The sequence below is a fragment of the Camelus ferus genome, chromosome 6, assembly GCF_009834535.1.
Source record: "Camelus ferus isolate YT-003-E chromosome 6, BCGSAC_Cfer_1.0, whole genome shotgun sequence".
In the NCBI taxonomy this organism is placed as follows: domain Eukaryota; kingdom Metazoa; phylum Chordata; class Mammalia; order Artiodactyla; family Camelidae; genus Camelus; species Camelus ferus.
In genome coordinates, this window is record NC_045701.1 from 44,183,839 (window position 1) to 44,203,421 (window position 19,583).

Consider the following 19,583-nt stretch of genomic DNA (forward strand, 5'->3'; position numbering starts at 1 on the left):
TTTTTTTTTTTTTTTACTTTAGGGGAACTTCAAAGTCCAGAGTTTTATATTTGACTCTGGGAAACAGAATCCCTGGTTTTAAAGCAACTTCCTGACAAACTTGGAATCTAGAATCCTAGTGTTTAAAGGGGCTTAGGTATCTGATCTTTCCTATAATATTCTTAATGATGACTTGATTTCTGATTAAATCCTACTTAGAGTTATGGTAAATGTCGCAAGTGCTTATCAAAATGTCTGACCTCCCTCTCCTTCTAGGCACTTGGAGATATTATAGGCCCTCATTTCCTTGAAATGAGACATGGCCATGGACTTGCTTTGGCCAACAAAGTGTAAGTGGAAATGATGTGAATCTCTTCCAGGCAGGAACATTTATGAACCAATTTGTGATTCAAGCTCTGCTTCCTTGCCAGGATGACTGCTGGAGACCTTTGTTTGGATGGCAGCATCATAGGATGATGGACACTCTGTCATCTTGGGTCTCTGAGTGCTGCAATGGGTGGGTCCCCTGGTGACCTGTGTTGAACAGGGAGTATAGGTAAGAAATAAACTTTTGTGCAATATGCTGTTGAGATTTAGGAGTCCTTTTTTTTTTTTCTTTTTTTTCTTTTTTTTTAACATTTTTTATTGAGTTATAGTCATTTTACAATGTTGTGTCAAATTCCAGTGTAGAGCACAATTTTTCAGTTATACGTGAACATACATATATTCATTGTCACATTTTTTTTCGCTGTGAGCTACCACAAGATCTTGTATATATTTCCCTGTGCTATACCGTATAATCTTGTTTATCTATTCTGCATATGCCTGTCAGTATCTGCAAATTTTGAACTCCCAGTCTGTCCCTTCCCACCCTCCTCCCCCTTGGCAGCCACAAGTTTGTATTCTATGTCTATGAGTCTGTTTCTGTTTTGTATTTATGTTCTTCTTCTTCTTCCTTTTTTTTTTTTAGATTCCACGTATGAGCGATCTCATATGGTATTTTTCTTTCTCTTTCTAGCTTACTTCACTTAGAATGACATTCTCCAGGGACGTCCATGTTGCTGCAAATGGCGTTATGTTGTCGGTTTTTATGGCTGAATAGTATTCCATTGTATAAATATACCACCTCTTCTTTATCCAGTCATCTGTCGATGGACATTTAGGCTGTCTCCATGTCTTGGCTGTTGTAAATAGTGCTGCTATGAACATTGGGGTGCAGGTGTCTTTTTGAAGTAGAGTTCCTTCTTGATATATGCCCAGGAGCGGGATTCCTGGGTCATATGGTAAGTCTATTCCCAGTCTTTTGAGGAATCTCCATACTGTTTTCCATAATGGCTGCACCAAACTGCATTCCCACCAACAGTGTAGGAGGGTTCCCTTTTCTCCACAGCCCCTCCAGCATTTGTCATTTGTGGACTTTTGAATGATGGCCATTCTGACTGGTGTGAGATGATACCTCATTGTAGTTTTGATTTGCATTTCTCTGTTATTGAGCATTTTTTCATGTGCCTGTTGATCATTTGTATTTCTTCCTTGGAGAATTGCTTGTTTAGGTCTTCTGCCCATTTTTGGATTGGGTTGTTTGTTTTTTCTCTTATTAAGTCGTGTTAGCTGCTTATATATCCTGGAGATCAAGCTTTTGTCGGTTTCATCGTTTGCAAAAATTTTCTCCCATTCCGTAGGTTGTCGTTTTGTTTTACTTCTGGTTTCCTTTGCTATGCAGAAGCTTGTAAGTTTAATTAGGTCCCATTTGTTTATTCTTGCTTTTATTTCTATTGCTTGGGTAGACTGCCCTAGGAGAACATTTCTGAGATGTATGTGAGATAATGTTTTGCCTATATTTTCTTCTAGGAAGTTTATTGTATCTTGTCTTATGTTTAAGTCTTTGATCCATTTGAGTTCTTTGTTGCTGCAGCACAAACTAGACTAACTTGATCAATATTTTATAAAACTTTGTTTTTCTGTAAGGCTCTTCTACTGGATAGAAACATTATTTTAATATCATGTCTTGTATGAAGCTAAGGTGTGACTCTATAGAGAGTAAATATTTTTTTAAAAACTGAAAAAAGAGTAAATATTTAACCTTTTTAATGCCCTCCAGAGCAGGAGAGATTTGCCACTTCTTCTGCATATCAAAACACAAACATTATATTCCCTGCAAGTCCTCTCTCTGCAAAGATCCTCTGTTTTTCTGCTTATGCATGGTTTCTTGGCTTTTCACCATCCAGGCAACTCTCTTGATAACTTTTGTTTTGCCCATGTCCCATTTAATTATATTGCCTAGAACTGAATACAGTTCTTAGCAAATCAGATACTACAGGGGGATTATTACTTGACTTTTCTGAGATTTGTGATGATGGTTAATTATGGTTATTCATTCTAAGCACATTATTTTAGACCATGTTCAGGGCTGACATTTTTACATAGGTCCCAGCACTGGGTTTGGGTCAGGAAGTGTCTGGCCCTCATCAGTCCCCTTTGGAAGATGCTGCTCTTTGGAGAGCAACAACATCAGGAACACAGCATGGACCGTATCTGAGGTCCAGCTCTGGAGAGAATAGGAGTAACTGAAGGTTTTTCAATAGAAGAGTAATAAGGACACATTTGTGTTATGAACTTTGGGAAAAGTAAAAAGAATAATCACTAGGTGATACATCTTTGGGAAGGGATGAGACTAAAAGCAGGGAGACCAGTCAATTAATCAATCAACCAAGCAATTCGCATAATGTATTGATTGTTTACTAAGTGTAATACTGAAATACACTGGTTGGCCATAGGTGAACAAAACATATACCTGAAGACAGGAAGGAGTAGGTGGAGGAAAGATGGCCAATGGATTTGATATTTCAATCAAATATTGAAAGTATACATGAACAAACTGAAAGGACAGAAGTTCACAAAACCACCTCAGAAGCTAGTTTTTCATCTAGTGAAGGAAACTCTTTGTCAAAGCATGAAAACAAGAGGAAACTAACTACCAATTTAAAGTCTAAAGCCTTCTGGGGAGGGTCTGATGACAGTAACTTAGAAATCAAAGCTGCTTTACGTCCAATAAACCATAACACATCCACTGATGATTTTTATGGCTTATGAGCTGTAACATCTGTTGGAAATAAAGTCTTTAAACAAACTAAAAAAAAAAAAAAAAAAAAAAAAAGGCCAGGCTTTGTAAGGTAGTGGATTTGAGAAGCAGCGGTTTCCAGTGATGACAAGGTCCACGGATGTAACAAGAAACCCATCTCAAATGGTTTAAAAAATAAACTTAAGTGTCCAGAAGTAAGGTTGTTTCTATTCGATCAGGGCTGTCCCCACTTTTCCCCTCTATTTCTTTGGCTCTTTTCTTTAGACTGATTTTCCTCACGGTTGTAAGGTGACAATCATCAGCAATGAAGAATCTGTATTTTTATATTAGTGTTACTGTTAAGCCAAGTAGTTCACATTCCTTTACTGTTAGGAACAGGGTAACATATTTTATACTTTGGGATTGATTTTTTGTAGCAGATTTGTAGCAGGCATGCCTCCTGTTATCCTCCCACAGTCATGATAAAAGTTGCTAAGTGTCAAGTACTAATCTATTAAGCCTGGATTCTTTCTTAGAACCCTTTTTCATGCTGTGCTATTGATAACTACCACAAGCGATTAGAGCAGGGACACAAAATTGAATATTCAAATGGTTTACAGGACCAAGTGAGATGACTATGAGTGAGTCCTGACCCATTTCAGGCTTTTCACCTCTTATGACTGCAAGATTATAGATTTGCGTTGTTTTGCGCACTAACTTTGTGATGATTTGCTATAACGATAGAAAAGGAACACAACTGTAGTAATAATTTTTCTGGAAGTCTTAAATTTGAGACCACTCTGAAGGAAAAGTAACCGGCATTATGTAATAGTCACCACAGTTAACAATTTGCCGCAATGGCTACTCTGTTATAGAGCCCTTCTACGTGGGTCTCTCGTGGGCGCTTCACTGTAGCTTAGTCAGGCAGAAAAGCCATACTGGTGCATATTTTATCACTAAGGAAACTGAGCCTCAGAGAGATGATGTAGCATGGACAGAGAGGGGTTCAGTTCTCCATCTTCCCTTGCTGAATCCTCGGCATTTTGGCCTGTGTGCCAGCCCACTGCTAGTAAACCCTGAGAAGACTTTTAATAAACAGGAGTCTTATTTCTGTATCCAAGGGCTTAATTACAGTTTGGAGGGTGGGCAGCTACTTGGATTTCAAACCAATCTTAAAAGTTATGAATATCTTTGAATCTGTTCTCAATAAATCTTCTAGGGCTTTGTTTGTGGGTAAGTGAGTACAAAGACATTACAGAGTTTCTATTATGGCCTTGAGAAAATTATAAACAACTTCGCTTGTTTTCTGAGTCAAGGAAATCACGTACTTGTTCAGCTCCTGGGAATATAGAGAATAAATGACTCTCCTGCTATGGTTTATTATTTTTTTTCAAGTTTCAGTTTATTTGTATAATTCATTTGATTTTACATTTAGTATTACTGAACTAATTCAGTTTTAAACTGATAATTTATGTCAGTCATGGAGTAGAAAGGTCTAGGTCATGACTAAAGATTAATAGTGGGTAAAAGGGTTGGATTCTGCCATGGAACATGGTAAGCTAGCAGGTCAGTGTTGGTGGTGGTTATAAGTGGGACACTTGAGGTTGAATTCTGGCTTCCTGCTTACTAGTTGTGTGACTTTTGGCAAGTTATTTATCATTTTGTGCTATCAATTCTTCATCTGTAAAATGGGGGTTATAAAAATTGTTACCTTATAGGGTTTACGTTGAGAATTAATTGAGATACTGTGTGAAAAGTATTTAAAAGAGTGCTACATAAATGTTGGTTACTACTGTACAATTTCTGTTTAAATTCATTACTTTTAAAACAGAAGAAAAACTTTTTAAAAAACATTTTCTAACATTGACGTAACTGAACTATTTTACACCGGTTACCATTATACTTAAGGTAAATATTTTGCATCTGTAGTAAGGAAACTAATGCTTATATGATGCTACTATGTTTCCTAGTAAATAAAAGTTTTTAACTTTAAACTGGAGCTGTTTAACCATACATTAATGGAGACAACACCACATGGAATTTAGAAAATGTGGTATGCAGAGCAAATTATGAATGAGTTCTCTAGCAGAACATTTTTCCAAATAGCATGAGGAGAACTAAACAGTTTTGCCAAGTTGCCAAAATCTTGGCATTTTTTACTGAAAACTTCAAGTCACAGTTCTTAGTTTTTTCCAACTTATCTTTAAAATTGGTGACAATGTTTATACATAAAAAGAATCACTGTATGTAGTATGTCGGCATTCTATATACTAAAAAAAAAAAAAAAAAACAACAAAACCCCAACAACAAAAAACAAAACACAAAAACCCCAATAACAAAAGAACAATTCTGCAATGTGAAAACTTAGGTAAAAATAAATATCTTATTAAAGCTTATTAAATAAGATACTTAAGCAGTGATTTTTAAGGCTCATGTTCAATTAATAAACAAAAATTTTAAATGTTATTTGATTAAAAGGATACTTAGTTTTCAGGAAGGGAGTAGTGGTTCTAAATCAAAAGTATTGTATCAATAAAAAGGTGATTAATATATAGTATATTTCAGTTTATATATAACTTATTGGAGAAACTAGAATTCTTAGTTTTAGCATTATTAATTCCTTTGTGAAAAATAGAACTTCATTTTATTTCAAAACTTGGGTAGAGTCAACAGTCTCCTCAACAAGTGGTGCTGGGAAAGCGGGACAGCTACAGCTAATCAAGGAAATTAGAACACTTCCTAACACCATATACAAAAAGCAAATCAAGATGGTTTAGAGACCTAAATATGACATGACACCATAAAACTCCTGGAAGAGAACATAGGCAAAATAATCCTGACATAAATCGTAGCAATATTTTCTTAGATCAGTCTCCTAAGGCAATAGAAATAAAAGTAAAAATAAACAAATGGGACCTAATTAAACTTGAAAGCTTTCACACAGCTAAGGATAGCATAAACAAAACAAAAAGACAACCTACAGTATGGGAGAAAATACTTGCAAATGATGCAACTGACAAGGGACTAATTTCCAAAATATACAAATAGCTCATATAGCTTAATATCAAAAAACCAAGCAACACAATCAAAAAATGGGCAGGAGATCTGAATAGACATTTTACCAAAGAAAACATCCAGATGGCCAACAGGCACACGAAAAAGTGCTTAATATCACTAATTATTAGAGACGTGCAAATCAAAACTACATTGAGGTATCACCTCACACCAGTTAGAATGACAACCATTCAAAAGTCCATGAATGATAAATGTTAGAGAGGGTGTGAAGAAAAAGGAACCCTCCTACACTACTGGTGGGATTGTAAATTGGTGCAGCCACTATGGAGGACAGCATGGAGGTTCCTCAAAACACTAAGACTTACCTGTGATCCAGCAATCCCACTCCCGGGCATATATCCGGATAAAACTATAATTTGAAAAGACACGTGCACCATAATGTTCACAGCAGCACTATTTACAACAGCCAAGACCTGGAAACAACCCAAATGTCCATTGACAGATGACTGGATAAAGAAGATACGGTATATATTTTTACAATGAATACTACTCAGCTATAAAAAAAATGAAATAATGCCATTTGCAGAAACATGAATGGACCTAGAGATTATCATATTAAGTGAAGTAAGTCAGACAGAGAAAGACAAATATCATATGATACCACTTATATGTGGAATCTAAAAAAAAAAATACAAATTTTATTTGCGAACCAGAAGTAGACTCATAGACATAGAAAACAAACTGGTTACCAGAGGGGAAGTTGGGAGGGACAGATTAGGAGTTTGGACTAACAGATACACATTACTATATATAAAATAGATAAACAACAAGGACCTACTGTATAGCACAGGGAACTATATTCAGTTTCTTATAATAAACTGTAATGGAAAAGAATCTGAAAAAAAAAGTATGTATATGTGTAAGTGAATTGCTTTGCTATACACCTGAAACTAACATTGTGAACTGACTACACTTCACTAAAAATAAGAATTAGAAAAGTACATGTTTATGGCCTCATTGTGGAGATATGATGCCAGTTGGGGATATGGCTGACTGTGGTCCCCAGGAGAGGCAAAACAGGGAGTTTGATAAAGCGAGAACATCCAACAGATATTCTCATTTTTCAAAGCAACATTTTAAGATGAGTAAGTTGTTAAGTATGTGGGAAAGAGCCAGACTGTGTCTTTGGGAAATAAGTGTCTTTTGGTAGGTGGCTAGGAGTACATGGGAACTCTGAGTAGAGGTCCTGCCTTGTGCACCTTAAGTTCAGGAGAATTACCAAAGGCAAGAGAAACAAATGGGTTAGGATAGGAGGCACTAGCCCCAAAAGTTATATTTTCTGATTCTAGAGCAATAGCTACTTTTCTCTATACGATTTATGTTTTTTTTCCCTCTGTATGGGTGGGAAAAGATTTCAGTTTATATCTGTCCTTAGGGAGAGGAGGATTTATGGAGATCTTGATTACTACAGAATTGGGGAATTTTAAACATTTATCCCAAGCACACACATCATATAACAAGTCTGAAAACTCTGGATTAGAAAACTTGCTTCTTCTGAGAGCTGCTATCTTTAGGGGGGATTAAAAAAAAAAGCACATTAACTTAATTTAGTGCTTAATTTTCAGGAAGAACTAGAAAATGTTTCAATAATGTGCTTTGTTCAATTCAAGTTGTTCCTGGCCTCACCTCTCACAGATACAGATAAGAATAGAACAACAACTCTTCAAAAATTTCTGGCTCTATTCCCACCACTCTCACTAATTTAGGGCCTCCAGCTTTCTAAAAGTTCTCCTCTGAGTAGGATGACTATCGTGGGTAATGGGAAATGCAGTCTAAGTTTATGCTTGTTATACCGGTGTTTGCTTTTGTTTTTGTTTTTGAATTTGTCCTGGATTTCTTATTTCTTTAAACAAAGTATTATTATTAATACTTGCTTAGCTATACCAGTGAGGATTTGGAAGATACCCCCTTTTTATGTCTCTATCCTGCCTTGGTCTGTTCTAGTATTATGTGAGATTCAAGTACAGTGAACAAGTTTCTCACCTTAATACACTTTTGCATCTGAAAGTATGACCAGCAACAACTTACATCTCTTTTTCCAACCTTTTCCAGACTCAGTGTAACTAACAGGGACAGCATCCAGAGCTGATAAAACCAAGTGGATGTGGGCAGGAGTGACTGTTTTCTTTTGGGGACAGTGGTGGGAAAAATATCTGGTGCTACCTGCCACTTGTTGTATCAGCCAGTTCCTTTCTGGCCTGTACAACTTTGTTTTCAAACCAGGAAGACTTCAAAATTTATCCTACATAAGCCATGAAGAAACTGAACTATTACAGCTTGGTGTACTTGATTTAATTTTGAAAATCTATAAACGCTGGAGTCTCTTAGCTTATGGAAAGAATACTTTGATGGTACTACAATTTTTAATTGAATAAATATATTCTTTATTGAAATGAAATAAAGGAAAGAGGGGAATGATTATACCATATCCATTTCTGATGAAATATTCAAAAGAATAATAGAGAAAAGCTTTTTCTTATAACATATTTTTTGGAGAAAGACTCTGAATAGAGGCAGAAATACAGTAAAAATAGTTGGGATAAAAAATTTAAAAATTGAAATATGAACAACAAAATTAGAATTGAGAATATTCTCCAGGAGAATTTTTTCTGTTGAATTTTCTAGGTATGTCAGCATCTGTCTAGAGCATTTTCTTAATTAATATGTTGTTGTCTATAGAAAACAGTCAGTTTTAGGTCTCAACAATTTTAGGTTTTCTAATCACAAAATTCAGTTTTAAGGTGATTACATATAATTTTATATAACAAAACATAACAGGACAATTTTGAAAACATATGTTCTTCCAAACGAAATATACCATTGACATGGTGTTCGAAAAAGGTACAGCTGAAAAGATTGTTGAGTATATTCAAAGAATGATTGTTCTGCTTACATTATTTTTAATGTTCAGATAATGATTATAAGAAAATACTTTTTACTTTGCTTTAATATCCTGGATTACTGTTATTTTATTTTTTTAAGAAAAATTTTCTGTATGAAAATAGTTTTTGAATGGAACTATTTTATAAGAACAAACTATGACAAAATCAATTTGGTAGTCAATAAACAAAAGGTTAAAGTGATGTGATTTTGATTATATTTATAACAGCCCTTATCACTCAGTTGTGTCCCTGTTTGGATGATAAATAGCCTTCCTCTAGGCCTATTTAGGAATCCCCTGGACATGTCTTATACATGCTGCTGTAAGTTAGCACTCCCAAGGGTCCTGCTGAAACTGCATTTTCTGCCAGAGTCCAACACTATTCCATGAGGCACACACCTCTGCCAGGTGCCACGACTGCGTGGTAGAAACATGGTGTCATGGCGTTGGGCAGGTAGTGGTGTCTAGTTCGCACAGACTGGGAAGCTGCTTGGTGATGCAGGTGTAGCCACAGTGCCGGCCGAGAAATTCCCAGTGGTTTCCTTTGCCTTGACTGGAACTGGAACAAAGCTGACGTTCAGGCCAGAGGAGCAGTCAGGGAGACATGCTCTCTTCCTTTGTCTTACACGCTCTTAGAGGGTCTTAAAGAAGTGTGGCTGTTGCTTCTATGATTTGTAGTGTTCTTAGTGAATTTGTTTTTAAGTTTTGCTTGGTGTCTGTCTGTTTCTATGATGTGTCTAAGGGCATTCATGGGAACAAAGTGCACTGCAATGTGCCCACAATCACCTTGTCCCTCTGGCATTTAGAGTCGGTCTTCTTTTTAATGAGTTCCCTCCCAGGAGACACTCTAGTCCCCTACAAATAGACACTTGTCAGGCCATCCCCCAGGTTTACCAGACATTTCCAGACATGTCTCAGACTCAGCAGTGGTATAACTGAAGTTGTTTCCCAGGAGGATTCCAGCTCCCTTGCCAATAGATTTCTCTCAAACCTGTTTTAACAGTTAAAGTCTGAATTCCCACAGTGAGTACAGCCTAGACTCAAACTGAGAGTTCCATTACATAACGAATTTAACAAGTAACAAAATGTTTACAGCAATTCTTTATCTTGAGGGCATTCAACAAGTATCTGTCAGGTATCTACAAAGGGGACAGGCATAGTATTAGCCAGATATATACAAACAAATCTAAGTTACTGTCCTCATCTTAAGTAATCCAGTCTGATAGAGAGATGCTTACAGGTAGGTAATTATAATACATTGTGACAGTTTATGTGATAACATTATAACACAGAGGTGGATATGCATATGCACAAAAAGAAAGAGATGTGAAAGGAGAAAGTATGGCTTCAGATTTCTGGAGTGTAGGGGTATGTTTATGGTGGAGAGGAACAGGGTGAAGGTAATGATGTGTGGAATGTAGGTTGAAACATAGACATAGGCCAAGTACAAACACTATATTCCATGCTAAGGAACTTCAACAATTCAGAATCCCTAAAAGATTTCAAACATGACAGAGACTTGGTCTTATATGTATTTTAGAGAAATGGCTTTTGCTGGAGGGGGTGGGTATGCATTAGATTGCACTTGTAACCCAGTAGAATGATCACAGAAAGATGAATGGAGTGTTGCAATTGTCCAGGCAAGAGTTGATGAATAATGGGCAATGGGAAAGGAGAGGATATTTCCATTGTTTAGGAGGCAGAACAAATAGAACTCAGTGACTGGATCTGAGTGTGAGATGGGTAGGAATCTATGAAGGCTCCTGGCTTCCTTATCTGGACAGCTATATGACGACATACTTAAAATTACTTGAAACAGGGAATACAGGATAGGAAAATTTTTCGGGAGGAAAAACAATGCATTCTCTGTTATAAATGACTAGTTAAAGGATAGGGCAAGAATGGAAAAAGGAGATAAAAATGCAGGGAAAGAAAATAGAGAGACAGGAAAAATAAACATGGACAGACAGGCAAAGACAGAGAACAATGTGGGAGAAAATCATAAAAAGACGCAGAGTAACATCTAGGTTTATATTTGAGAAGTAATTCCATTTTCAGTTCTTGGTAAGATGGCATCTAAAAGCAATACCTGTTTTAATATCACAACTATAGGCCTTGATGTTGTTTTTAATTCATGATTACAAGCTGAATAATTATTTGGTCTCTGAACTGGACAAAAGTAAAGAACGCTATGGAAAAGGGAGAGAAAATATAACAGAGACCAAGCCTGGTTATTCTGCAATAAAACCGGTGTTTATCAATGATGTCAGTGCTTGCAAAGAAACTTGTGTCTTTAAGATTAGTATTCCAGAAAAGCCAACTTAACTTTTTCACTGGATTCATAGTCAGGTTAAGATACTGGAAACTGAGGAGCCAGAAAGATGGGAAACATCTTACAGCCGTTTTTCAGTTTCTTTCGTGGACTGGGTAGGTTAGCCATATAAGATAGAATCGTAGAAGACTGGAGAGAATTCACATAGGTTGGTTTCCAAGCACTGCTTCCATAATTGCTTCCACATAAAAATAATCACTTGAGCTTGCCTGGCCAAATGTTCTCACATACACAGAACTGTTTTGGTGGGATGGTAAGATTGATTTTGGAGTAAATACAACACTTCTAAATAAACAAACTAAGGAATATTTATAAAGAACTGGGTCTTTTGTTCAGGGAATACATGCCTTGTCAAAATTATGAAGCTTACTACAATCAATGTTTTAAAACTGTTAAAGAAAAATAAAAATTGTTTGAATTTTTGCCTCAGAAAATCACTATGAACCAAAAGTATTCTCTCTGAATTTTGTTCTGAAATCACCAAGGGCAGATATAGTTTGAAATATGAATTATATTAGAATATCCAATCAGCATCCAATTGATTTTCAGTTCCTGGAACTGTGGCTTCAAATTTAATCAATGCAGAGTAGAGGATCAGTAATTAAACAGTAATGATTTTTTCAAGTGGAAATAGTTAATATTATTGTAGATTGCTTTGCTGTGAGTGGTTTCAGGCTCTTAATGATTTTGTAAATGATTTTGGGAACAAAAGCAAGCTTTCAATTACATTATTATTTCAGGCCTTAGTTATGGAGTTTAAACAAAGGTACATAAACTTATCACAGAAAAGGTATGTGACAACCTGAGAATTACTTTACTAACTTGTGAGACAGCCTCTTCAGAAAAAGAAGGCTCCTCTGATTGTTTTGATCATTCGCCAGCCAGCTCATATATGAGATATGCTTAAAAAGCAAACAGTTGTGCTGGGCGGAAGAACAAAAATGAGCAAGCCTTCAAACCAGATTTCTCTTCAACAAAGCAAATACTGTGGGTTCTTATTCTAGTGGTTTGGAAACACTAGGGGACCACATCCATAGTTACAGCCACCACAGGGAGTGGATTGCTTTTTGCACTGTGGTTATCGTGAGATATTGGCCTAAAGCATGTAGGCTATGTTGCCCAGAAGGAGGCCTTATTAGTCCAGTGGTGGTCAGATTGCTCCAGAGGAAGGACTGAATTAATCTGTTAGTGACACACTGCTCCATATGCTCTCCAAACTTTAAGTGGAGAAAATTTAAGCAAGTCTTGGGAATTCAGCACAATGGAACTCCATCGATCACAAAAAGTGATGCAGTGAACGATGGAAAAATCAGTGAGAGAGTTGGTTCTAATATCCCAAACAGAAGTCTCTCTTAGTGATGTACACCACCATCTTTTCAGCCTGACCACCTACAAGGAAAGGATGGGGTGCAGTGGTGATAGTTAGGATAGTTTTTGTGCACAAATTCCATGAACTTGACAGTTTGGGCACAACACTATCTGGTAGGGCATGTATTACACACAACTAGTGCAGAACTAGTTGCAGCCAGTCGAAATTTGGTGTGAAACATGACGTGCCGTGAGCTACTCATTTACTGCAATCAAATGATTCTTTCTCTTGGGTGGTGCTGTGAAATCAATAGAATAAAAGTTGTCTATTATATTTACTCAGATATTTACCATTTCTGTTGTGTTTTCTTCATTCCTGAAGGTCCAAGTTTCTCTTCTGTCTGAAAAGCTTCTTTTAGCAATCTTTAGAGCAGGTCTACCAGGTGTGAATTCTCTTAGTTTTCCTTCATCTGAGTATGTCTTTATTTTATCTTCATTTCTGAAGGATATTCTTGCTGGATATAGATTCTCTGTTGACAGTTACTTCCTTTTAGCACTTTAAAAACATTGTGCCACTTACTTCTGGTCTCCATATGGTTTCTGATTAGAAATTCAGAGTCATTCGAATTGTGTGTTATTTTTCTCTGGCTGCTTTAAATTCTTTTGTCTTTATTTTCCTGCAATTGATTGCGATGTGTCTCCAGGCATGGATGTGTTTGAGCTTATCTTCTTTGGGGTTTGTTTAGTCTTTTAAAATCTGTATGTTTATTTGTCTTTTACCAAGCTTGGGAATTTTTAAAGCCATTATTCTTCAAAGATTTTTTTCAGCATTGCATTCTTCAGCCATTCCTTCTGAGTGTCTGATGACATGAATGTTAGACCTTTTGTTACTGTCTCAATGGTCCCTAAGGCTCTGATCAGTTTTTTCAATCTTTATTCTTTCTGTTGTTCTGATTGGATCATTTTTAATGATCGACCCTGTCTTCAAGTTTATAGTCTTTTTCCTCTGCCATAGCCATCTGCTCTTGAGTCCCTCCAAAGAGTATTTTATTTTGGTTCCTGTATTTTTCAGTTCTCAAATTTCAATTTGGTTCTTTCCATTTCTGTTTGGTTCTTCTTTATGTCTTCTATTTCTTTGCTGAGACTTTTATTTTAAATTATGTTGCAAGAATGTTTTCAATTGCTTCTTCCAGCATACTTTAACATTTTTGTTCCTTTAAAGTCTTTGCCAGATAATTTCAGCTTCTGTGTTAATAGTATGGATGATGGTGTCTATCGATTGTCTTTTACCAAGTGACTTGAAATTTTGTGTCTTATGAAGAGTAAGGTCTAATGTACTTCTACTGCTGAGTAATTTTAGATTATATCCTAAATATTTTGATTATATGTTATGAGACTCTGTGTCTCATTTAAATTCTGGGGAGAATGTTGACACTTTTGTTTTAGCAGGCAACAGACCTGGTTAGGTTCAGGTTGCAAGTTCCAACCTCAGTTTTATGGGTGATAATTCCAATGGCAGTTCAGTTCTCAAAGCCTTTATAGTACTCTTTGGATATACTTCGGGAGTGTGCCGTCTGGCAGTCAGTCTGTAACCTGTGCTTTGGTATTTCTATTAGTTTCTTTCTCAGCATTGTTGTAATGGTAATTAGGATTAATTAGATTCATGCATCTTTGCTCTCTTCCCCCAGTACTTTCTGATTTCTGGGACTGAAACTTTGGATTCTGGTTCCCCTGCTTTGTTGTGTTCTGTCACTCACCTCTGTGATTGAGTCCGTGTCCTGGCTCAAGCACAGGGGAAAGAGAGGGGAAGAGAGAGAGAGAGAGAGAGAGAGAACCCAACACTTGCCTCACACTTTTAAAACTGCAGCTTCACCTACCAAAGAGGAGGGTGGCATCCTTAGCCCCTGTGGGTTTTCGTGGCTCCTGTGGGTTTCTGTAGCTGTCACTGATTCCTCAGCACAGGACTACCTGATGACTTGGGTGCTAGAGAAGGGGAAAAGGGGAAAAAACCCAGGGGATTTTCATGTTTCCTTTGAGCATCAGGAGCACCTTTATCTGACCCTCAGGCGAGAACCTGTTGGCTTCTGTTGCTTGTCTGCATCACAGTGCCCACTTCTGAGTTTCTGGCTGTGGTAAGTTCAAGTAAGGCGATACCAGAAAAGAAAATGGGTAAACTCACCATTGACTCCATGATACTTCAAATTCTGGTAACACTTGCTGTTATTTACAAAATCTTCAAATAGGTGCGTGTGCATTCTGTCCAGGTTTTATAGTTATATTCAGTGGGAGGAAAAGGATGAAGCACGCTTATTCTATCTCAATTGGAACCTGAATATTTTTTATTTCATTTTGTTTTTAATTGTGTAAAACATTGTGTGGTTCCAAAGCCAAAACTACGAACAAGATGAACACTTAACAAGACCATGAACACTTAACAGATGTCAAGCTTCCATCCTTGTTCTTTTTCTCCCCAAGAGGTAACCATATTTTTTAAGTTTTTGATTATCCTTTCCTTTTTTAATATTAGAAATAAGCATTTATATTTGTATTCTTTCTTCCTCCACTTCTTACACAAAAGATAATGTATTACAAATACTCTTCTGCATCTTGCCCTTTTTTGCTTACCTAATTACATATTCTTATAATCATTCCACAGTAGTATATACAAATTTTCCTTGTTCCTCTTTAGGACTGCGTAGTGTTCCATTGTATGCACTTACCTTTCTTTTTCTAGTCTCTTTTTGGTGGAAATAGGCATTATTTCTGGGCTTTGGTTTTTTGCTAATCAATATAGACTTTAAACCTAACTTTCTTATTCATTTTATTTGGGAAAGTGGAATATAGTGAGACGCCTTCACAGTGTTTTTTTTGTAACCCCAGTCACTTTGCCTCCCAGATGTAGTTTAAAGCCAATGCTGTAAATCTTTTAGTAATAATGCTTAGCTTCACTACACATGCCGTAAGACTAAGATACTTGAATGCTGGAAATTTTTCATAGACACTGTCTTTAATAGTAGGCCACTCTTGGTGACAATGATTTGTGAACAGCTTGAATTCCTTAAGCAGTCTCCCTACTGGTATTGTTGAGGAGGCAAAAATCTGTCAGTTTGTCAGCCCTGACTTGGTAACAGAAAATAGGAAATAGAGCATTTAAGAGTTGAAAAAGCAGATGTAATGGTGGTGATTACAGCAGTGAGGTTTCTCCACAAATTGGAGTTTGGTATCATGGATACTGGATAGGAAGAAAACTAGGTCCAGTGAAGGAGTCACTACATCTAAGAGGGAACGTACAGCAAGGTATGGGAAACTAGAAAGCAGACAATCTGGGATAAAGTGAAGGCAGCCTATTAAAATAGGTTACTTTTTCTATTTAACCAGTCTGAAGGCTGCTCTCTACCCCTTTCTTTTCTAACATCAATACTTCTATTGTATGGAACAATATAATCTGGGATTTTCAGGGGCAAATAGTTCAAGGTTTTTACATTCAGTATTGCTCTTAGAGTGATAGACAAACATGTAGGAACAATATTTGAGCAGGAGATGCTGAACTAGTCTACCTAATGACATACTTAAGAATGTCATAAGACGTTATGAGAAAGAAGGCCCCTAAGAAGTTTGTGGTCAGCACAGATTTTAAGTACTTAGCAACAAAAGTAATTGTGGGACTTCTTGATTCCTGCAGTAATAGGGTTCCATTGTCAGTTTCTGCTGGATTCTGATCCTTAGGTGGCATTATTCTTGAACAATGTCTATTCCCCCACACTTTAGACTTTTACAGCTAAGAACAGTTCTAACATTAAACTTAAAGTATTTTTGACAGAATTCTGATTTGCATTCATCATAATGTTGTAGTTTGAGAACTGATGCCTTTAACTGCTTCCTATTTTGGAAGTTTCTTATAGTTCTATTTTCTAGCATGAAGTAATTCAGCCATGCCTGCCTTTAGCTGAAGAAAAGAAAATGATATAAACTTAAATAGTCTAAAGAAAGACTGAAATTCCTGCTTTGCTCTTAGGGTAGCATGTATCATAGATGGCATGTGTAGATTCTTGCTTGGATGAATACTGGTACCACTAAGATGGTGGCACTGAAATGTCAATTTGGTATTTTGCTTTTGTCACATGGGTACCTGAATGTTGTTCTTCTAGAAGTCATTCCCAGGTCTTCTGCTGTTGATCCAATAGTGCCATATTTGTAGTCTTAGAAATCCAGATCATAATGAAGTACTGAGAAGTCCAAAGGTGTACAGAATTTCCAAGCTAAAGATAGTCAACCTGACATAACCATTAAGATGTAATGATCCTTTGGTAACATCCTCAAGCATCTGGTGATGGTGGAGGGGGTGAGGAAAGGGATTGAATATTTATTGAACATTTGCTCTACGATGAGTAATCTGTTAAGAGCTTCTCAGAAATATATAATATTTATAATAAAACTTTATGGGTAGGTATTACTATATTAATTTTTAAATCAGGAAGGTGGAGTTCCAAAAGTCTACATAACCTGCTGAATGTCACACAGATCATAAGTGGTAGGGTAAGTGTTTGAACTCCGGTCTATTGGCTTGGGTTCCTCCCACGATACCTTACTGAACTTCTTACTCAGGTAGGATTAGTCTTTAAAATACTCTGGACCCCAGTAGGACTGGTAAAATCCTGCTTAGTAGGTTCTGGATATAGGTGTTATGTAAGAGCCTTATTAATGTATGTACAAGTACACTTGTAATATTAATAAATCTCACCTTTACTAATACATTTGAGATGTTTATGTGACTGATTGAAAGAGACTATCAAAATATTCAGTACTTTTAGAGTAAAGTACATACATTTAATTTTCTAGTGAATTGTTACAGTAGCTAAATGTAGACAGAAGAACGCTGGTTTCTTGTCATGAACTGTAATCCCCAGATGTTTTGAATGTAAGCAAAAACAGACATTGTGGAACTCTAATCGTGGCATCCTCATAACTTGTAACATCATATAATATCATATCATTGGAAAAATGTGTTTAAGGGCCCCTTGCTAATCAGACGTCAGGATGATGTTGATGTGACAAGGATAAGGTTTTATGTTAGGTGATGAAATCTCTTAAAGTCTTGACTATGGTTTAAATAAGACAAACTTAAAGTAGCGGGTCACATGATTTATAGATGTGAACTCTTTGCATCTCTGGAACTCTTTGCCATCTTTGATAACAAGAAGTAGAGCCTCAAAGCTTAGAGCTCTGTGGGAAGCCAGGCAGATGGGGCTGCTGTGATGGTTCTTCTGAGCTTACTTTAATATGCCTCAAGTGAGTAACTGTAGGTAGCCAGAGAGGCCAGGAAGCTGAGATTACTGCTTTAGAAAAACTCATTTTATTATACCTTTTGATTCTGAATCAAGGATGAGTCACCAGAAATCTGTTGGATCTAGGAGTGCAAGGTAAGTTCTGAAGGAGGATTTTTTTATTTTGCCTGCTGCATTCCAATAAATAGATCTGTGTCTCCTTTTAAGCACCTGGATGTTGAGAGCTTAATGCAGTTGACCTCATACATGTTGTGATGAAAATGAGAAACACTATTTCATGCTGAGAGCTATGTTTCATCAATAACTTGGGCCTGGCCCAGGGGTCAGCTCTTAATACCTGAAAACATGCATCTATTTATTTCCCAAAGTGCATTACTTAGAACACTAGTCCTACAAGACATTTGTAGGAAATAAAACGTTCTGTAGTTAAATTTAAGTTTGGGAAACACCATATGATATATCTACATGCTAGATAATTATTATAAATTTTATCATATAATATAGGTTTCTTACAATTCAAATAGTAAATGAAAATCAAAAAAACAAAAACTATTTAACTTTGTTTAACAGTCATCCCAATGGGAACGCTCTTACTAGGATAGAACTAGTAATTAAGGCAGTGTGTTTTTTGGCATAAAGATAAACAAATAGACCAATGGGACAGATGGAGAGTCATCGTAATTAATGACAAAGGTAACACTGCAGTACAGTGGATAAAGTATGGTCTTTTCAATAAAAGGTACTGGGTCAGTTTGATATCCATTGGAGGTAAAAAAGACTCCTTACATCTTATATAAATATGAAAGATAAAACAATATGACTTATGGCTTTTAGGAGAAAATATAGGAGATTGTCCATAAGACATGGAGGACAGGGAATATCTTCACGGCATGGAAGTCAAAAATTTTTTAACAAGACACATAAAGGAAAAAGAATGGCAAATTGTCCGCACTTAAATTAAGAATTTTGTTCATCAAAAGACGCTGTTAAGAAACTAAAGAGGCAAGTTACAACTGGGTCAAGATTATTTGTACTATATATCTTACAAATGACTCATGTGTAAAATATATAAAAAAAAATACTACAAACCATATCAAAAAGGCAGATAATCCAATAGAAAAAAATGGACAAAAGATTTGAACAGTCATGTCAGAGAAGAGGGTATTCAGATAGCCAACAGAGATATGAAAATGTGCTCAAATTCACCAGTCATCAGGCAAAGCAAAATTAAAGGCAAAATGTGATTACAAAGGAATGGCTAAAATAAAAACAGAAAAATCCCAAATACTGTCAAGGACACAGAACAATGGCCACTGCTGGTGGGAGTGTAAGTAAGCGTAACCGCTTTGGAAAACTAGTTGGCGGTGTTACTAAAGCTGAACATACGCTTGTCTTGTGCCCCAGCAATTCTACTCTTGGATTATATAGACAACAAAAATGCGTATAGACATTCACTGAAAGGCAGATGCTTTTACGTACATGTTCATAGCAGCGCAATTTGTTAAGACCGGCAAATAGTTTCAGTGGTAGAATGGACAAGGTGTGATACATTCACACAGTGGAAATGAGAGCGATGAGAACTACAGCTGAAGAGAGTAACATGGGTGAACACCACAAGGACACTTCTGAGCTCTATCAGGCAGACATAAAGAAGTACATCCT

At 36.5% G+C, this 19,583-nt stretch overlaps 2 long non-coding RNA genes across 12 annotated transcripts in view; both read left to right on the forward strand.

Moving 5' to 3' along the window:
- LOC116664242 overlaps window positions 1-19,583 on the forward strand; it is a 546,043-nt gene that overhangs the window by 163,696 nt on the left and 362,764 nt on the right. The gene's annotated exons all lie outside the window — the stretch shown is intronic.
- LOC116664246 overlaps window positions 38-19,583 on the forward strand; it is a 45,904-nt gene continuing 26,358 nt past the window's right edge. The window contains exons 1-2 of the long non-coding RNA XR_004320665.1: window positions 38-136; window positions 256-535. This is a non-coding gene — a long non-coding RNA (uncharacterized LOC116664246). The remainder of the gene's footprint in view (window positions 137-255; window positions 536-19,583) is intronic.